Source organism: Octopus sinensis, unplaced genomic scaffold (assembly GCF_006345805.1).
Source record: "Octopus sinensis unplaced genomic scaffold, ASM634580v1 Contig10374, whole genome shotgun sequence".
NCBI lineage: Eukaryota > Metazoa > Mollusca > Cephalopoda > Octopoda > Octopodidae > Octopus > Octopus sinensis.
In genome coordinates this window covers 109,031-125,648 of record NW_021832122.1, presented here as the reverse complement: position 1 = coordinate 125,648, position 16,618 = coordinate 109,031, and the positions used below count along the sequence as shown (strand labels likewise).

At 32.8% G+C, this 16,618-nt stretch overlaps 1 long non-coding RNA gene across 1 annotated transcript; it reads left to right on the top strand.

Moving 5' to 3' along the window:
• The first annotated feature begins 9,220 nt into the window (after positions 1-9,220).
• LOC115228345 lies at positions 9,221-9,739 on the top strand. Its single transcript, XR_003883208.1, has 3 exons — positions 9,221-9,417; positions 9,455-9,633; positions 9,667-9,739. It is a non-coding gene; the product is annotated as an uncharacterized LOC115228345 (long non-coding RNA).
• The last annotated feature ends 6,879 nt before the right edge of the window (positions 9,740-16,618 follow it).

The window sequence follows — 16,618 nt, the reverse complement described above, 5'->3', positions numbered from 1 at the left end:
GTAAATCTAACTACATGATATCATTTCACCACACATAGCTCTATTGAAAGATGCATAAGGGTTTGACGATCTTCAAAGTTTTTCTTTATCGCAGGATTTTATATTCACTACGGCAAAGAATAGTACACTGGTCGCTGACAAATATCAGTAAAATTTTAGTTCCATAATGGTTTCCTTGAAAAAATCCGTTCAGGAGTTTTTTATTTTTCTGTTTTAATTTTGAATTTATTAAATTTTTAATGTTAAACTGGATTTTTATAAAAAAATAGTATTTACTATTATAAATATTTTTTATATCGTAATTAGAAATGAATATCGGCATTTAATTAGTTTATCATCCATGAAATATTAATCAAAACTATTTAAAAAGTATTATCATTTTGATTATAAAGAGAATATTCCACAGTTTTAATCACGTTAGTGATAGCTTTTGCATTTTTCCTAAAATTAAGTAATTTGTGAAAACGGGGTAATTGCAGTACATCCAAGTAATCGTAAATGTTCTAATTGTTTGCAGCCGAACATCAGCAGTTTGAGGGCTCGGTTACTAATATTTTGATTTTGTACATTTCATACCTAAGCAAATGGCATCCAGATAAGTCTAGTTTTGTCAAATGAGAACAAACAGTCGATATACATTTTATAGTCATATCAGTAAGCTATAAGGTAAATAAAATAATTTACCTACCCCAAAACAACCAGATAGTTTTAGAGTCTTTAAATATTTACAATTAAGAGATAATATTTTGATTCCTGCATCCGTTATTTTCTAAAAAAATGAAAAAACAAATAAAGACTGAGCAGTTCGCAAGACTAAGATGTTCTAACTGAAAATATTGATACGTTAATTTCTGTAGCCCATAATCCGTAATAGACGAACAATCAGATAAAGTAAGTGATGAAAGCATTCGGTTGGAATTGAGTGCCGAAAGTGTCTAGTCAGTAAATATAATATATGATTTGCCTGATCAGTGCAGGAACACCCAGAAAGATCCAACGTCACTAATTGATTAAGATTTGATAGTAATTCTAATCCTTGTGAGCCTATTTGGTCACAATAACATAGAATTAGATTCTCAAGTCCCAAGCACCTGGATTAAAATTAATTATATGGAACCTTCGAGATATGGACTGAATTGCCGTATTTCCAATTAAATAGCAGTTGGTGAGATTCAAATCGGTCAGGAGAGATCCATGAGGTCCTTCGCTTATGTTTCTAACACCGGTATCAGAAATTCTTGAATTTATACAAAGTTAAAAAAACCGAATGCAATTTGAAAGATTAAGAATTCTTAAATTTGGGAGAAAACTGAGAATTTTCATTCCTTTGTCATCCAGGGAAAAACAGCCAACTAAATTTAAGGAAGATAGAGATTTGATATTCAAATGAGTCAATTTTAACATTTCATTAGTTATGAAACTGTTATCTAATGTTTAAAAAAGAACAAAAAATTACGTCCAATTTCTATTTTTTTGAGGTTTCTGAGATTTCCACACAAATATTGAAATGCTTGATCAGTCAGACGACTAGCCCCGATGAGAGAAATGTGTTCGATTTGTACCATTTTTTCTCCAATGCACTTAAATATTAATTTAAACAATACATTTAAACACTCGTCAGTAATTCCCGGAACTTGATTTATTATTAAAGTTTTTACATTTACGCATCCATTGGCTAATTCATAGAAACCTTTGTAAGTGATCTATACTGTATTTCATTCACCTTAACCTGCCCGCATCCAGAAATATCAAGATACGTCAAAAATTTGCTCATAACTCCCCTCGAAAGAAAATAGATTCCTTTTTCGGTTATTTCAGCGCAACATGCTATGTTCAGAAACTTTAATCTTTTACATTCTCTAAAAAGATTCTATGAATAAAAATACTTTGAAATCGCCTTAAGTGCAGCATCTGATAAATTTGTATAGGAAATGTTTAAATAGGTAAGATTTGTGCATGATTTGACAATATTGATAATTTCAGTGTTCTATAAACATGTAAATTACCAATTATGAAAACAGTGATATTCCGACAACTGGACACGTTGAGGTCTATGATGTTTAGACAAAATCCAATTTCTAGAAAAGTTGCTCTTTTTATAAAAGAATTTTTTAAATTCAAAGAAAGTAAAAATGGACGAGCCCGTCTAAGTTGTTTACACACGAAAGAATCGGTTTGCCTAAATAATTATTTATAACATATTATATTAACAAATGGTCAAATCCGCTAAAATTTATCTAAAATATTAATTGAACAAATCAACTCTGCTCAATAAAGTATTTGACTGTATAAGTGCGTTCCAAGAACGGGAAACTGATTCACAACGAAGAAGAGAGCGAAAGTCCAAATAAGAAAAGATCTAACCAAAAATTGAGGCTTACAACATAATTTACAGCAGTGCTCAAAGATATGGGAAGCATTGAGATCTCATCGTCCCCAGATACCAAATCTTGAGAACAACTTCCTGTATTTAAAATATCGGAAATTTCGAGTTTCTATTAAAAATTGGATAATCGTAAAACCTCAAAATATTCGCGGGTATTTTTGGTCTCCTGAACTTGTTGGCGCCATAAAGTAATCATAAGACGACCAACAGATTGAGTTACAACCTTTTTCATGATGGATAAAGACACTGAAATATATATTTAATATTTACTTATTCTCCGTCCCTTGATTTCGAGATATTTGTCCTAATTTATAAAAATAAACCTGACCTTTATTGTTTTGAAATAAAAAAGTAAACACTTTTTCCGAACCATTTCGTCAACTCTTTTCTTCATGATTGTTCTAATTTTTTTCTTGTAAGATTCTCGAATATGATTTTGCATCAACTTACTTGGAATCAAATCAAAAAAACTACTTGAAATATTTTTGTGTTATTTTAGTCATGTAATATGCACAGGCAATTCTTTTAGACTCATCGGAAGGCTTTGGATCATTTAGGAAACATAGATACCTCGTATTCATTGTCTGGGAAAAAAATGGAAGCGACCTCGATTCGAATCATTTTTGAAATTTTTGGCTTGAGACTATCTTCCACAAACATGTATCTAAAGAATATAAAAATATTTTTTCATGCCGGGATTTTGAAATATCAGTTTTACGTAAGATATTAATGCAGTTTATTATAAATTTAATGTGATCTTTCGGTTGAACAACGACTAGTCCCGTAAGAATAGCCTGGTTGTTTAAATTTATAATAACAAACCTCGTAAATCTCTGGAAGGCTGTTATTTTTAAAATATCGAATTAAATCTTGATCAAGTTGTTTTTGCTCTAAAAAGCTCATTGTCATGGAAATAAAATTTTGAGAAATTTAATTATAAAAGTAACTGACCTCAAAGAAAATGTATTTAGTTTCATGATCCTCAGGTTATAAAATATCGTAGAATTAAAGTCTTTCAACGTAACATAGAAAAAATATAGAAATTATTAATACAGTTCCGAAACAAACAAAACGATGGAGCTGGCCAGATTTTAGACTAAACTTTATGCATATTCAAATTACTGCTATTGAAACAAAATTTAAAAAGTACTCTAACTTTCTAAACTCTTTCTTCATAAATGTAAACTAACCTAAAAAATATAACAAATTTCTTTAGTCATGACTCAGACTCTGATTAAGAAATTGTCAAAGGCAAAAATGAGTAAGCTTTGAGGTACCAGGGCTCTATAGAATCACAAGAAGACACAAATGGCTTTACAAGAGTAAATAGGAAATTTAATTTGATAAGTTAATTTCAAGGTAAAAATGACACAAAAGAAAATTCTTACAAAGGAAGAAAGTAAAGTTATTCGGAATCTTCAGCCCATGAGATATGTTGGAGCATAAAATCAAAAATTTCATTAGGCCACAAATCTCTAGCAACCAACGACGAGACGAACTCTGGTTCTGAATTATCCTTCCTACAAATAAGCATAAAAAATGCCATTTAATAAGATAATCTAATCCTTCCTCAGTTTTCCTGGCTCCAATAACATTTTCAATTATATTTCCTTTATATAAAATCGATGTCTGAGTATCGGCATCGTGATTAGTCGGCAAAGACATATCAGAAACAGACTCTTGGCTAGATGTTGTTTTTCTTTTTTTGGCATGCGATTTTGTAGTAGTCAATCTTGGTCTCTTTGATCTCTTTTTTTTATTTGATTTGTTGAACAACGTTATAGAATGTTTACTTAAGTTAGCGGCAGGTTCCCAAGTATTTTGATCACTAAGAATTAAAAGTAGAACTTACTCGTCAAAATTTTTCCATTTTACACAATAAATGGTTTCCCCGTCAGTGCTTACTCCCTTAGCAACGATTTTTTCTAATTCGTAAACGGTAAGATCAGACATCAACAACAAGAATGTTCTAGATAACAATTATAACAAAATTTATTAATAAAAAAAACTAATTAACTAATCAATTACCTAACTCAGTCAAAAAGTCTTTGAAGTGAACTGAGGATGCATGCACCTCTTTCTCTTCTTCCTCCTCTTCTCTGGCACTGTAGACCTTCGAGAAAGTGCAATTCAGCACCTCTCGCTGACTAAATGTCAAGAAAGAACTGAATCGACGAGCATCAAACGGATATCAAGGACTAAGCGAGCGAAAGAAGCCTAGCGTATTGGGTCGGTGATGCCGGAGGATTTCAAAGCGATTTGAGTAAAAAACAACGAGTTTTAAACGTGGCCGAAATTGAGCATCTTGCGATCCTCGACTGCCTTAGCGCATTGCCAGAATCGACAGCACTGAGCGAGATTTCTGCGTGAGAATGTGTCTGAGCAAGTAGAAAAAATTTTCCTTGCTCGTATGGTAATGTGGATCTTCAGCCCGACACAGAAAAATTGGGATGTTCAAAAAAATCCTTGTCTACCAGATTCCCGATGGAAGTGAAAGGAAGAGCTTTTGGCTAAGCATTACTGCCTTGACAGCAACCTGCACAGAGGCAAGCGAGTCGGTGTTGATTAGACAGAAAACAAATTTTCGTGCATTGACTAACAAAAGATTTCGTCCTACTAACGCTTAATAAGTGCAGAATCCGGCAAACTCGGGCCAAAACGAGCTTCCCATCAGCACAATTTTTAGGGATTAAAATCTTGTAAGAGTTTATTAAGAACGGAGTTTGATTTTAGCTTTAAAATTTTTGGGTTCGAATTAATTTAGGGTAAAATCTATAAAAATGAATTAATATTCATTAATTCTAAAATTAGCAATTCAACGCGATAAATTAAGCATAAAATGATGGAATTGAACGACATTTAAAATGGTGGTCGTCGATTCATCCCTAAAAGAGAAGAAAGAAGAAATCATGGATCATAAAAATGATATTAAATGGTAAAGTTTTACTTGATAATGTCAAACCTCTATTAGGTTGATTCTCGACTACGATTCAGATGAATCACTTACTATAAGCAATTCCGGGTCCTCCTATAAGGATATGTTGGACTGCCTTGACGGTATTGCGATTTTAAATTATATTAGATAAAAAGATACAATATTGCTATGCGTGCTTCATCATTGGGGACGAATTGAGCAAGAGGTTAAAATTTGCCTTTATCACATGGATTGGACCTTCGGCTGGAATCAAAAATAAAGGAAAAGTAATAGGTCACAGAACAGAGCTGTCACCTTATTTGGAAGTTTAAATTGTATGAATAAAAATCTAGCCATACGCAATTGCAAAAACCGTTTCTTACAAAAATGAATTAAAAGAGGAGGATATGCTCACTGCCATTCGACTTGCCGGAGGAGCAGATTATGGCACTGGAAGTTATAGGAATTAATAACCAGGAAATTATCAATAATTAGGGTTTATCGGACTAAATATTTTTCCATAAATTGGTTATTAACATGTTGTTTTACTGGAGAAACATAATTAAGAATTTATATTATACTGAGCAAGGGTACAGTGCTGAAACTAAAAAAATTATAAAAACAAATAGCAATACATCAAATTATTATTTTTTTAGTTGAATTCGATATTCCATAGAAAATCCACCTTACTTCATTCTTTAAAGAATGAAAGTTTTTTTATAAGCGAAAAAATATTATGATTAGCTGCGAAAAAATATAGGGTATTCGTAGGTTAGCTACATCCACTTTTTAGTGTTGAATTAAATTAATGAAATTTTTTTAATTAATTCATAAAAGTGGTTATAGGCACCATACGGATTGAAATAATTGAATTATCAAAATTAGTATTCAAGGAACGTGGTTTGAAGGTTCCAGAATATCTTTAGCATTTAGTATCCGTTTTATCTATCTATGGAGTTTCGAAAAGAACATAATACCTTTGTGCAGACGTCAATTGAATTGGACCGAACAGACAATTGTCAACTGGGCTATCTCGCTCAGAGAGGTATGTGCTGAATACCTTCTCAATGCTCTTAAATTAATAATTGGTTTTAACTAAGTTAATAGTATATGTCTAAGTGGAATAGGGAAAGTCGTAGAAGTATATGAGACCATGTTTTCAAAAGCGAAAAAAATGATTAAAGCCGAATTCTCCTTCAACAATAGATGTTTGGGAGAGTGTGCCGTGGAACTAAATAATGCTTTTTGGAGATGGTACCTGACAGGTCAATGCTTTTGCTTTTGAGACCACTGGCGTGGTCGGTAAGGAGGCCGAGAGGTTGTTGCGTATGCTCCGCCATAAAATTGCCTTGAAGACGCATGACCGGAGGGAGGCTAGCTGGCTCTTCCAGCGCGTCTCAGTCTCTATTCTACGCTGGAACTGCCCCTCGATTCGCAGTGCGTCTTCGTCGGACTGACCCCCAGGTCCCATATAGCTCTATTAGTTTCTGATTTCAATTTTTTATGTATTTTTTCTATTAAAAAAATATAGGATATTTAACAGAAAATGCCCATCGTTGCGCGCATATTTGAGTGAATCATAAGTACTTGTTTAAATACTTTCTTTCTTTAGGTAAAATTTTATCGATTCCACGACACACGCACATACTCAAGCTGTAGAGAGAATGTGGGGAAGTGCAAAAGGCGCAATAAAGTACAGAGACCTCGTCCAACTTTATGGGATTATACTTTGCTGGTAGAAACAATTAAAACAAATTTTTTAGAATTTCTCTAGAGAAAACAAGTAAGCGAGTTGAACAACGCATTTGACGAACTGCTAGATGCCATAGTAGCCTTTCTTCCTCGAAAAAAACTTTACGCACAAATAATTAAATAGTTTTTTTTGATTATTTTTTTCTCTAAATTACACCCTAATAACCTGTATAAATAACAGACGAATTGGATGCAAATCCAAGCATTTAAAAACTGGAATAGCTCACTAGGTTGCAACATTTGAAATATTTATTAAATTATTTGATAATTTAATTATTTAAATCCGCATGGTACCTACAACCACTTTTATGAATTAATTCAAAAAAATTTCTGCTGAAACAATATTAAATCTTTTAAAAACAAGCTATATACAATTTAAAGAACAATAAATCAAAATAAAGCTAATTTACTTTCTTCTCAATACATTATAGATAATTGAAAATTTTATCAGCAGGATACATTCTAAAAAAATCAATCAGAACACGAAATGATCAATAATGAAAATAAAATTCATTTTTAGATAAAATCAACTGTCAGTTGAATAGAAAATCTACTCTGGATTCATTGACATTATATCATGTGTTTTGGATTCGATAAAGTTTCTTAACTAAATTGAACCTTGTCTTACGATTATATTAATCGGTTTTCTTGTTTCGTTAAATAGAATCAATTTTCGGTTGGCCGTGTTAATACATAAAAATGGTTCAAATATTAAAAAAAGAACCATAAAAAGATTATTGAAGTTATTACAAATAATATCAGTGAAACTATCCTATTTTAATATTATCTCAGAAAAAATTGATTTCACAAAACCACAATTATTTTGTTTTTATTTCACAAATGTTCATTAATATATTGATTTTTGAAGAAAAGTAAAACAAATGATAGCGCATAAGCATTTGAGATAATCTAACCGGTTATTGGCACTTTTTTACCCATAGTCGTACAGTGGATCAAATTAGTCTCGAAACACTTTTTTATTTTTAATAAAATTTTCTTTCCTTTAACGTGCCTGTTTATTCCAAAAGCTAAAAAAATTAAACAAGATAATAAAACATCTAAAAATAATCCAAAATCGATTTATTTTAAGAAAACTTTGACATTTTAAACAAACAATCATAAAATTAAATGATAATTAGTCTTGGGACAAATCCCTTAATACTTTGTAAAATATTTTTTATTCTCCAAAACTTCATTTAAACGATTTTTGTAATTGCTCACAAGCTTTTGACAAGTTTCTACGGGAATTATATTCCATTCTTCAAAACAAAATAATTTTAATTCCGTAATTTTTTTTGGATTATGTGACCATACTCTGGCTTTTAATTCTTTCTAAAGATTTTCAATGGATTTAGATCTGGGGAGTGACCTGCCAATTCAATGGTATTAATTCTAGCCATTTTTGAGTCTCTTTGCAGTTATGTTATAGAGTTATGCTATAGAAACTAAAATTTTATTTATTGAACAAGAGTCTCAAGACTAATTTGACCCACTGTATCTAAAAATATGAACATGTCTTAGTCTACCAGATATAGTCCCTTGGTCTTTTTACATGGGAATAAAAATATATAAAAAGTATTCAATTTCGTTTATGGATCTCTTAAAAATAAAATACATTTTTAGAAAAAACTTTAAATTGAGCAATGCGGAAACAATTTACTGCATAAATTAATTAAGTGACAGAAAATTAAATAGATTATATTGATTTTCTGCTACATATTTTAAGTAAAATTACTTTAAGATTCCCTAATGTTCAGATGAATATTAAAAATTAGTGTCCAGCTCAATGAGGAAGCAGAGGAAAATAAAATCTTGTAAAAACTGGATAATTATAAAATTTCGTCATTAGCTTTTAAACTTAAAAGTTACTGTTAATAATTTTTATTGAAAAATTATATTGTTTATTTAAATTATATTTATATATAAAATTATTTATTAACAAAAGAAATAATTAAATACACTGCCTGGTTTTGAACATTATTTCATTTTGTTCAGGTTGTTAATGTATTTAATTATTCCCTTTAATTATAAATTATTGAATTATGAATTTCTAGTGAAATTGTAATGAAAAATAGAAATAATGTCTGAAAAATCTAAAAAAATGTTGGATATAAAGCCTGCTATTAACATATTTGGGACAAATCATTCCTTCCAGTCTCGTGGCCCTGTCAATATAAAGACGTTAGGAAAAGGTCAACCTAAGAACACTATTCAAGCAGTTGACGACCCGTTTAAACACAAAGAAACCTCAAAATTAAATTCGAACTCTCAGACATCTCTAAAAACTTCTATCAGTGATTTTATGACCGCAAGAATCCCACCATTTCGAGTTGAAAGACTTGCTGAGCAAGAATCATCCCAAATGGTTTTTTCCCAGTCTCTGTAGCCTAGATATTTTGTAGAAAAATACTTTAGTGAAGCTTGATGATGGTTTTGTTATACCAAGTGTGCCCTCTAAGCATCGAATCGTCAAAATTTCGACAAAACCTGCCAAAACACATCCAAAAACCACGCCTAATTCCCAAATTACTTCGAATTCGATCAATAATAAACCAGTTCCGACAATTCTCAACAATTCTCAGTCTATAATTAAAGTTAATTCGATTTAATTTAGGTTTTTACAGGCTCAGTCTAAAAATGACACTTTTAATATTTCATTTAATCAACGGATCGAATATTCGGCGAATATTCTGTAAAAAACGTGTTTATTTATCCAGTAGAGCACATGAACGTATCAGAAAACCTTGCAACTGTACAAAATCTCAATGTCTTAAACTGTAATGAGCTATTATTAAGTATAGATATTGTGAATGTTATTCCAATGGAATGTACTGTCTAAACTGTAATTGTGTTGGATGTCACAATAACGAGAAATTCGACGAAGAACGGTCTCATGCAATTCAGACTCTTCTTGCCCGAAATCCTACGGCCTTCAAACCTAAAATGACACTTCAGAAAGAGCAAGTTATTGGAAAAAAAGGATGTTCGTGTTCTCGGTCGAGTTGTCTAAGGAATCACTGCGAATGTTATGCGGTTGGTATTTGGGTGGATATAAGATTAGAATGGAGTCTCCTGTACTGCCTTCTGTGGTTGTGATGACTGCAGGAATTCGGAATTTAAACTATTAAGAAGGCATTCAATCAATCCATTGGATTTCCCTCATCTTAATCTGAGGGCTCAGGTGTTGAAGAATGACGTGGCTTCTTCCTGTCTTATGGTTCCTTCAGATAGAATATGGAATGCGAGTGTTTTTAACGATATATTCACGGATGCCGTGATTGATGGGCTTAAGAACTGTTTACTGGCCCGTATTGAGTGTTGTGATCCGGAATTGGTTGAGGAAGCTGTGTTGGAAGAATTTGAGAATTGCATTTTATATATCAAAGAACGATTTATCGATGAAAATGGAAAAAATTGATTCAAGCAATTGTTATTTATTATTTATGGCTTATTAACGGTTATTCTATTATTCATTTATTTAATAAATTTCCGTCTTTTTGATTTGGTTTTTTTGTTTTATTTGCATTTATACTTTATAGCATTTTTATTATCTTATTTTAAATAAATTTAATTTAATGTTTTTCATGTGCAAGTTTTATAAAAGAACATTTTGTTCTTTGATTACAGAGGTTCAATCTCTGTATCCGCCAGTTGTACTACGCTTTCCACCAGGTAATAACTTTATTTTTAATGCAGGTGAATGGGGTCAACTCCCCGATTACGAAGCTTGGAATTTGCACAGATTTGGAAAAAATTTAAAAAATAGGCCAAATCTTGAAAAGCGTTTAAAATATTATTCTGGAAATGAAAAACAAGTTTTTTGGATTCTTAATGCAAAATCCCATCAAAAATACAGTTTGGAAGTTCTCCAAAATCTGACAAGAACTCACATTGTTAAAGGTCTTCCGACAAACGTCACCTCCGTTGATATTTCCACAAATGAGTTGACCAATTTGAATAATTCCGTAAATTCAAAATTAGAATTCCTCATGAATTTTTATAATGTAAAGTCTCTTAGAAGTCTTCCTTCTGCAATTGACCTTTCTGCCGTAATTTTTAGAGCTATATTTGACTATTTTACCGGATGTGCAATAAAAAATTCAAAATTTGACGATTTGTGGCAATTTGACGACTCAGTTGATATTAGAACCCATTTTACTCGTCCAGTCAGCGGAAATTGTTCTGGAAGACGGAATTCTGGACTCTGTCGGTTTTACATCGACGAAATATGTCACCGCCAAATCAGATCGAGGCGAGAAATATTCCCAAATCTTCAAATCAATGACGATTTATGCAAAGAATCTATTTTCCCCACGTTGTCCATCCCCCCAGGAAGATATGGAATATGTAGAAAATCAATAATCCCCGAAATTTTGCCTGGGTTTAGAATTGGGGATCCATTTATGGCACCTCTTCTTGCACTTCACCACGTAAACGGAAATTGGGGACACCGCGGACTTTTACTTAATTTTGCTCAGGCACTGAGTTCTGCTCATTACATGAATTTTTTTCCTTTTGAGGGACTGGACATTCCTTACCCAATGGTCACTCAATGTATTCTCGTGGACGGGACAAAGGCAAAATTTGCTTGTTTTCAACTCAATTCTTTATTTTCTCTTTATATTGATGGAAATTCGTCTCCTACTGCGACTCAGAATATCATGTGGCTCAGTGAGAGCATTGATTTGTTCGATAATTTGGATATTTCATGTAATCCTGATTTTTTGAAGAATGTGGCACAGCTTTTAAATGTACCAAGACGTACTGAGAAAATTGGAGTGGATGTGAATATGGCGGGGCGTTCAATCAAGGAGGATTATTACGATCGAATATATGATTATATGAATACTTGAACATTTATTGCTGAATTTACATTTCTGAATTAAACTTTTCTAGTTTTAAAATCTAGGAATAGTAGTGGGATTTTTCGAACCTACAATAATCGTATTTTCTAAAAATTTTAAAAGCTTTTTAACTCAAATAAGAATTAGTGGTATTTTTTTATTATATATTTACCAATCGAAAAATTTTTTGAAAAAGTAAATCTGATTTGTTATAATTTACTGAGATTTAAACATAATCTTTTTTTGATCTGAATGTGTAAAATTTTGAAACGCATGAATACAAATTATTAATTAAAATATACGTATGCGGTCAGATAATAATAGTTTGGTGCTTAATTATCATGCAGAGATTATCTGCGGTATTTTTCTCTGCCAGGAAAATGGATCTCGTGTTATTAATGAAAATAAATTTTATGAAATAGTCGTTTATGAATAATATCCATAAATTATTATCTTATTTTGATAATAGGGAACTATTGTTACTATAAAAGCAACTCATAGTCAAATTACCCTAATCCAATAATTAAGATTTTCCCTCTTTTGGGAAACTAAACCGCTGACTTGTCTAACCACGATGTTTTCCCTTGTCTTATTACAGTGAAAAAACTGACTCCTCAGCTCTTTTTCTACAGCGATATGACTGTTAGTCTCTCTGACCATTTCTCGCTATAGTTTTCGATCTTCATGCCATTTCAAAAATCAATATCAAATAATTGGCCTGCCTTAGTTTGGTTACAATCATGCGCGGCAACGCACAAACTATTCGTTTAGCAGGGACCTAACCGTTCTCTGGCAATGCTCGCAGATCGAGCTCGTCTTTCCTCCTGGACTTTTTTATTTTCATTTCTTTAAATAAAGCAAATATGTTAATTAATGGGCTTTATTATTGTTTACTGATAAATATCAGATTTATTAAATATTACCTGTAGGAGTGAGCCGTACGAATTACAATCCTGATTTAAATTATTTATGGGAATACTGAAGCCAATTTTTATTAATTAGTTAGTAGCTCCGGACTCCATGATATGATGAAAGCCGGCGGCTATTAGGCCGCGAACAGCGTTGGCCGGCCGATCCCAGAGATCGTTTAGCGATAAAATTCCATCCTGCCTTAGTTTCTCAGCAATTGGGGTAATCAAAGGTTTACTGAAGCTGGAAATTCTAGAAACTGTTTCCGGTATACACTCCACTAGGTTTTTGATATAAGAGTATCCTGGCACTAATTGCTTATTTCAAGAATAAAATACCTTCTGGAGAAACATTCAATAAAACAGAAATATTTATTAAAGGAAGTCGATTTTGTAACTGCGGAACTAGAGAATCAATATTCTACGACTTTAGTACACTTTAAGGAATCTTTCGACTTTGAATTTTTTTCTTTAATTGATTCAGAATTAGTAAGTCTGTCTTTAATTAAATATAAACTTAGTGCTAGAGAAGAAGCGAGCCCCACAGTTAAATATTTATTCATACAACCGCAGATTTAAAATAATTTAATCAACTATGTCACAAAACGACATAGTTTTGAATCAGAAAAAATTCGAATGAAAACAAAAAAAATTTTCAATCTTGAATCATTCAATCATTAAAAAGTACAAGAAGTACTCAAAGATATTGTCACGACAAAAGCTGCAAATACGATATGGGATGCAGTGACCAATTCAACAAAATATGTCAGAAAAGCAGAAAGACTTTAGACTAAGAATACAAAACTTCAACAACCTTAAAAACATAGAGGAATTTTGAAAATTACGCAACCAGATATTACTAAATATAAAGAAAATGCAAAAATCGCTGAAGTACAAAGAAACTGAAGCGTGAAGCAAAAAGATAAGACAAAAATGTTCATGCTTGTAAAACTGTTAAACAAAAAAGGCACATAAGGATAAAAGTCGCAAGTAGTTGATATTCATCTCATCTGTCATTCCTATAATTGATAAATGTCTTGTTTTTTTATATCCAGTGGTGATTGTAGTTCGGGATTGTGATCAGATGAGAGATTATATTGGATCGAGAGCCGTAGCGCGTTTTCTGCATTGAAATACACAAAAAATAAGATTTTTTATTGCCAGCAGTCCGGATAGGTTGGGACGATGCCCAATTTCACCTGGATGAAACAATTCTTCCCGAACACAAATAACTTTTTTATTAAAAAAATCAACCAATTTGGATTATTTCAAATTCCAATAATTACATTGATATTCTGTCTTCATTTACGATTTTTTGTTTTATTATAGTGGCTATTTTTTAATAAAATTTATAATTCTGAAGATCTGATTAGTAAAAGAACATAAAAACTATATTTGTATAAATTTTAAATATCAGAAAATCGAAAACACTAGGGAAGCTCGTTTTCGACTCTCCAAGTTATAGCTTTTCGACCTAAAGCACTGTTCTTCTTAAAATTCTCCAAAACAAATTTTTCAAAAAAAGAAGCAAAAGGAATTCCACGGATATTAACAGAAGAAACATAATTTAAAACGGTCCTAAAGATATTAAGGAAAATATGATTTTAACTGGTCTTTGTTGGTAGGATGCTGGCGGTAAACCAGTTTTTCTTCCACGTTAATAATACCTCGTAAATTTAACTATTTTATAATTATAGTAATTACATTTTTAGAATTCATTGAGAACTCATTTTTTGATAAATCTAAGACAGAATGCTCAATAATGTAAGTTGCGTTTAAGGAGACTATGGAAGAGAGAATCCGAGGAATATTATATGTCATGTGTATTAGACGATGGCGCAATAAAACCAACTTTCCCTCTTTGGATGTAACTTTATTTTCAAGTACGTCAATTGAAGCTATGTTAACAGATGAAAAAGGGTTTGGAAACTTGCAAAAAGAGGCTCGAACTACATCTTTCCAAGATAGACTATAAGTGATTAATTATGGGTAACTTGAATATATATTCTGACTCCCAAGTCAGCATTAACGTGACAAGAACCTAACGTTCAAATTATTAGTTTAACTTTTAATTTCAAAAACTTTTTTTTTAATCAATGTAAACTAATTTTTGCTAGTTAATTTAAAACTTATTAATTCATTTGTAATCCGCTGGACATTAAATCTCTTCCTTTTAAAAGAGATAACCAACGCCACTCTTTTATTGTCTCTAAGAATTAAGTTACGACACTTTTTTCCTTAGTTTTCATATTGTTTTAATAAGAATAACTTTGTTCAATTACAAGGATAATTTACCACTTCTTCAATGATTTTGATCCCATGCCTGATTAGACCATCATACTCCTCGGTGTTCTCTTAAAAACTACTCACGGAGAATAGCGATGGATATCCGCTGCAATAGCCACGAAACCTCGAGTGGCTCTTTCATCCTGTGGGCCAATTTCCTCCCGATGTCGCTGATGAAGGCCGAGGTAAGAGGCCCGGCGACGGCCGATGTCTCCAAAGCGATTGGTACGATTATAAAGCGGCGTCCAAGTTCTTGGTATTTTCTAATTTTGGCCGTCTCAGCCTTTTCCGCAGCGGACCCGAGGAAGTGGCAGATGACATGATTGCCGATGGAGAGAAAGAATCGATGCACGTAGCATCCCAGACGAGGCACTTGCCGTCCCGAAAAGGAAAGATTGTCATTCCGTCTGGGCGTTTGCCGTTACCACGGTCTAATCCGACAGGCTCAAGTGTTGACGGTAAGCCGGTAAGAGTAGGCACGCTAGCCGGTGTTGGTCTAGCTCTGGTTTCATCTTCAAAAACGAGTCGGCGGCCCAGATTTCATTCCATTTCCGTTGCACGAAAATGTCGGACGGGAGGGGTAAATTAGCGTAGGTCCAGAAATTCGATAAAACTTCAACCGGCAAGTCCAATGAGAGTTCTTTATAGGAGAGTAGAATCTCATTGGCTAGGTGACGGCTGCTGCACATCGAAGAAAAATATGCTTGCGGGGCCAGATCCTTTGGCGAGCGAAGTCTAATACCTCCAAACCTGACGGGAAGTTTTCCTTGTCTCCATCCAATTTTATCAAATTTTACGTTGAGAATTGATTTGGCTGTGGATCTCAAATAAGAATCCAGGGAATTCAAGATATCAGGCTGAGAGAAGCATGGTAGGCAACGTAGAGTGAAAAGGAATCTTGGCATGTGAAGGCTGTATTTCAGCAGAAAAAAGGCATTATGTGAGTCAAGCATCAGCAGTCTTTTAGTAAGGCGGTAGAATTCGCGGTCTTTGTTGACTAGATGATTTCGGAGACCTGCTGGTCCGAGAGGGCATCAAAGAAAGGTTGCTTCTGATGGCTGGGTTATATGTGCACCAGTGATGCAGTCTTGGATGATCATATTGACATTCGGAAAATCCGCCTCAGGGTAGTTTAGGTTTAGGAGTTCCGATTTATTCACGTTAACTTCTAGGCCAAGGTTGCCAAAGCAGGGATTAGGCGGGATAGGTCCTCGGTGATGGATTCCACAGAGCCGCCAATGGTCGCGTCGTCCAGGTACCGTAAATTGAATGGTGAGAGAATTGATCGTACAGGCTAAAAATTTATCAAACGGAGATAATTGTAATTTACTGGAAGTTAACGAAGCCATCCATCCGAAGCGGACCCCGCCAACATTATTGAAATTATTTTGACTTGAGAGTTATAAATCAATAAATTTTGTGTCATCATAAACATCTAATTGGTCTATAATTTAATTTTTAATCATAATGCGATCTCTTATTTGAAATTTCGATATAGATAAAAAATTATTCCAAAAATATTTAGTTT